We start from the raw sequence: 6,000 nt of genomic DNA on the forward strand, positions 1-6,000 counted from the left end.
TGTTGGCTGTGTGCTTGTCCCCACAGTTAGCTAACATATCGGAAACACTTCTCGGGAGCGCGGACAGTCGCGCGCCGTTTGCTCTTCGCCGCAGCGGACACAGGCTAACTTTCTGTGGCACTCGTGCCTGGAGTGCCGGAAACTTTAGCACCTATGGCACTGAACGTTTCAACCTGTTTGCTACTCATACACGAGCTTGCATACGAGTTTGCATGTACGCTACTCTCAGCCTCTATAGCGGCGAGCTGTGCGTGTAGCTCAGCATCCGCAACTTTACGTTCTAACTCAGCGAGCCGGCGAGCGTGCTCCGCCTTGGCTGCTAAAAGCCTAGCCTTTACCATACTCCCTGTGGATCTTCTCGATGCGGTGTGACTGTCACCCCGAGACCTGGGTAGGGGCTCCACGTGAACTCCCTCCGAAGGCGTATCCATTTGACTGGTGGACGCACATTGGGCCTCCGACGTCCCTTGATCTCCATACGTAGGGTTTGACTGTCCACTCTTGCTGTGAACTGAACTGGGCCTTTTTTGCACCTCCAAGCTTCGACCTTCACCCCCGGCATGCATAGTAGTTCAGTGATCTGGTAAATACCGGGGGTGGTATCCAGGGTGCGCTTCAACTGTGCACAAAAAATGCACCCCGGGCGACCATGACAGGCTTTTATCTGACGGACATATTCTGGATAATGTCCAAGCTCCGTCAGGGCTTCTGTTATTTCCTCGACGGGTGTGTCCGCCCGGATTCAGCGGGTGGTCACTTTCAAACTCTTCTCCGCCGGTAGCTAGTAGGAGAACCAGCTTATCTTCTCCGTTTTTTCCAAGTCGGAGAGGTACCACTGTATTACACGGTACTCATCCTCGGACTTGGGCGTGAAACGCAACTCTCTTCCATAGGGGCGCGCGTTGGGGGCGTAGTTCATCTTCACCTTGAGTGTACGAAAGTGGCGCACCCAATCCGGTAAGTATTTTACGATGAGCGGTGGGATTCCCTATTTCCTCGCCTCGCGGGGGAGGGAGCGCTGTGGTAGTTTGTGGTGGCACTCCGGAGCCTCTGCATGTCCCTGCCAATGTCCCGGGTAGCGGAGTTGGCACTCTAACTGCTTCAACGTAAGAGGGAGCGAGCACGTTGTTCTGTCTTGGACCGGTAAACAGCGTGTCCCTCGGTCTTAATCTGGGATCCATCTGTGTGATGGGCTGTACCGGAAAGAAGGGCTCTTGGCAGGGGCGCTTATGCCCCTCCTCTGTGTCTGGTGGTTAAGATCATGAACAATCGGCCCAAATCTCATGCCAACTCCATCTCTTCTACGGGTGGCATCGGCTGGTTCTCCAACCGGGCCGTCTCATTTCCGACCAAAGCCGCAATCCTCTCCTCCATCCGCTGGGATAAGAGGTCCGTCGTCAATACTTGCCTCAAGATCAACGAGATGCCGCACACTGGAAGGCGGCCTATATTTATAACCCGCCCGGTCGCAAGATAACTATTACTAACTCACGTTAGTGAGTTTGTGCGAGCGGGACGGGGTGAGTGCGAATGAAATGCGCGACTGTTCTGAGCAGTACTTTTGGCATCTGTTTATTTATGATTCAAAACATAGTATCTTATTTCCTATAACTATTACTTTACAATTTTCCTTATTTCTATCATGGGTAATGAAGACTCGATATAGAGGATGTTTTATTTCTCTTACAAACTATAGGAAAACATACAATCTATAAACAACTATAAGGTAACAATTTACTAATTTACACGATTAAAACACTAATAACTATAAAATATCGCTAACAATCAATAATTAGAAATAACACAAATAACTGTAAACCTAAAAATAGAATATCACAAATATATCTAGTCACAAATTTGTATCCATTTTGAGTACATTGTTTAGTTTATAACATATATAAATTGGTAATGTAAAAAAGAACATAATAACGTACATGTTAAAGCGAGATAGAGAATAGGACATTAATTTGCACAATATGTGCTCGAAGCTACATTTTGAAGTGGAATTAATTTTAAGTGAGTATAGTTACTTAAAATTAAATGTGTACCTGGACATAATATGAATAATAGAGAAAAATACAATTGAATGCGTGTAAGTAGGCTTGAGAAACTTTTCAAGCATACTTACACGTATTTAAATACAATATTTAGAATAGTATAGCAAATATATATATATATATATATATATATATCTGATATACAGTTTTCAGATACCGCAACTGTCAAATAAATACTCTGATTTTTCTCCAAAAGTTTATCCAAAAATTTACAAACGGAAATTTTTACCTAAAATTACGAAAAAATGCTCATTCTGGCAATGATCATAACAATTCTGACATCTGACATTTCAAACATCTATTTGCAATAAACAACAATAACACTACCTTTATATTCTCGATACTAGAAAATAAATCTATGCAAGCACGTAGAAGTTAAACATGATAGTATAAATGAATATTCATAGTATTATACAACTACTCCTATTTATAACATGTATCAGTTTAAAATATCGATATTGAAAGTTGGTTTAAAAATCTTATTTTACTAAATCCTATAGTATAAAAGTCACAAAGTCAATAAAATGGTTGCATGCATTAATTTAGATACATATTTTTTATTCCAAATGATGAGGATTTGTCTGTCTAGTTAACACTGAAGTATCAATAAAATGGAGTCAATTCAATAAAAATCGAGGTATGAATAGAAACTAGAAATAAGAATTGGAGTAGAAAAATAAACAATATTAACATCATATCTGATTTGTATTTGTTTTACCCAATAGTATAATATTTAATTTGTCATTTCTTAAGACCAAAATTGTGTTTTGTAGATAAGCGTAAACATAATTTTCTAAATTTTGTCTTTGTACTTAAATGTTAAATGAATCGCAGAATTTAAAACTTAGGAGTAAATAAAAATCAAATGTTTATTCATTAAAAGAATAATTAGTTAGTATTTAATTCTTTTTCAATTTGCCCTAATTCACGTAGGTTAAAATTTTATTATATTTTCTGTAAAAAATTAAAATAACTTGGGTGATATTGATAGAATTAAGGGGTTAATAGACGCGATGAATATGTTTTATTTTCAACTTAGTGTAGTCTAGCGCCCACATTTTGCTAAACATATATTACGTATGAAACGTATCCAGAAGCGATTCTTATGGCACTTGGCATTTTGTACTGGCATTGTCAAAAATTATGATCCTCCAGGGTCAGGCTGCAGTACTTTAGAATAAATTCATAAGAAAAACACAAGAAAGTCTCTGACGCCATATTTATGTATACTTAAATGTAAACTTATCCCCAGCATTTAATAATAGTTGTAAGCTATATATATTTGTTTTTCTCCCTATTCATTGTCAGTATCAATATATGCTGTTTGCCTATAAAAATTGTTACACTTAGTTCTAAGCTCCATATCTTGTGAAAACAATTGTTGGTGAATCTAAATAAATAAATAAAATTAATCTCGTACAGCCTGCGCTAACAACAACATAATAATTTTACCAGTTTATTGCTTTTATTTGTCTTTATCTTCTGACTAACTGCATCAATTAACGTACTATAATATATAATATTTTCATTTTGATTTAGCCATTTGTTTTTATAAGATCTTACCAACACAAACCTACGAGTATATTCGAGTTGGTGACAGACTCTTTTTTATATAAGTTTGCCTTTTTAGATGTATATTTTTATATTTTGAATGTCTTTTGATACCTATTTTGTTTTCTTACTTGATTGACATATTGTATGTATTGTGCACGTCAAGGAATTATAATGGTAAGCCTCTCTAATATTATTATTTTATCATTGCCGGCGCCCTTCTCTTCTACCAGCGCCATTAATAATAACATATCTTACTAATATGATAAAATTTTAATTAGCCGATGTCTTTACATAGGAGATATTTAAGAAAAAAATATGTGAAGGGTCTTAATGATACTAATAGAAACCAAAATAAATTCTTTAAAAATCTGTCTTTTTTTCTGTATGTGTATTTGTTCAAACATTACGCAAAAACTGCTACATTGAATTTTATGTGGTTTTCACAGGTGTATTCCTGAATGTTTAACTTAAAATTTTGTATATGTATCTTGATACGTAATCAATTGGTCTATTTCATTGCTTTTTTTACTTTAAACCTATGCATACGAAGAAACAGGCAAAGAGCTAGTATATTTTTTTATGAATGATAATGGAACGGTTACCCCGTCTGCGCTGTCGGTATACACTGGTTGGGCACCAATAAGGGATGATAGGTGAAGATGAAGCAGGTTAGCCCATCGTAAAACATTACACTAATAAATCAATCACGATGGTTTCTAGGGGGAACCGCGAGGAGGTTGACCTGATAGAGTATATTGCTAGTAATAGGGTTGCTAATCCCCATTATTATCACTCCCTTTTCCCCCTAGAACTAGTATATTGTGTATTCACATTGTTGCTACTAATGTAAAATATAGGCATATATTATATTATACGTATTATATTTAATGATGTAAAAATTAACTATTTGATATATTTACCTACTAACCTTTAAGAATTCAGATAACATATACAAAACTATTATTTTTAAGATTTGTTTTATAAATTTTAAGATGTTCTTACGCTAGTCGAGACGAAGTTAAACGAATTTCAGTAGTTTTTTTTTTTCTAATATTATTTGGTTCGCGATTGGGAGATGAGTATTAACTTAAGCGTCTTAGTTGACTTAAGCTGTGATTTGATACAGCATAAGTCTCTAGTCTAGCTATTTAACTCTTGCACGCGTAATTTATTTTGACAGTGTTTCGGGTGCTTATTTTTCACAGCAGCGAGAAGGTGATATGTATGAATTTGACTTGTTAGAATTTCAGTAGTTTCGATATTTAAAATATTCTCCTTTTCATATTTAGTAAAACTACGACAGAAATACAATTTAAATATAATTTTTAACATATGCATTAACATATCTTCCTTTCTGCACTTAAAATTAATAGATTGTACTAGAATTTATTAACTACAAGAAAATAAATAATAATATCCCTATCTATTTATCTGAGATTGAAAGTGAAAATAACATAGATACTTAACCACTGTTATAGAGATTTGTGTCATGGTGTCGCCATCTATTAGCAATGCTTATACACAATTTTATACGATGACCGTGCTACTTACGAATACCATGTCGCAAGCATACTGCAATTAAAGTAAGGCCGCTCCTCGACATATACAGAAAATGTTAACTTTAGTAAAATACAGATGGCGCCACATTAAATAAAAAAATTAAATCTAAAATAATCTAAGATGGTGCATAGGGATACTGAACGCGTACCTAAAGAGGTATGCGAGAAATTAATGAATAAGACAACATATTTCACGACGGCATACAGATAAAGACTCAGACAAACTTAAATTAGATAGATGATTCGTAAGTCCTACGAAAACATATTTTTGTTTTTTACAAAATGTGGATAATCTTTTAATAATTTTTTTTTTGATGGGTGAAAATGGTACGGTAACCCCGCCAGCGCTAACGGGAGCTGGCGGAGCACCAGTGAAGGGTGATAGATGAGAATGAAAACAGGCCAGTTAACCCATCATGATGAATTCATCATGAATAAACCATGATAGTTTCCAGGGAGAACTGCAAGGAGGTCGACCTGGTTGGGTATATTGCTAGCAATAGGATTCTCAGTCTCCATTACTAACAATCCCTTTCCCCCATCCTTTAATAATTAGGTAGGTGAATACCTACTAATATTATTATCTACTGTACTAAACGTGTAAAAAAAGGGAAAGGAATTGTTAATAATGAGGTTTTTTTTTATCAACTTAGAATGGCAAACAAGCTGACGGCCCACCTGATGGAAAGTGGTAACCGTCGCCTATAGACATGAGCAGTACCATGGACATAACAGAGTATACTGTTTCGCCCATGATACCTCCCATGCGTTGTAATATAATGCGTTGTATAATAGTTCTATTGCTATCTCATCGACCTCCACGTGGTCCC

The sequence above is a fragment of the Galleria mellonella genome, unplaced genomic scaffold (assembly GCF_026898425.1).
Source record: "Galleria mellonella isolate WM207_F2 unplaced genomic scaffold, CSIRO_AGI_GalMel_v1 utg28, whole genome shotgun sequence".
Taxonomy (NCBI): Eukaryota; Metazoa; Arthropoda; class Insecta; order Lepidoptera; family Pyralidae; genus Galleria; species Galleria mellonella.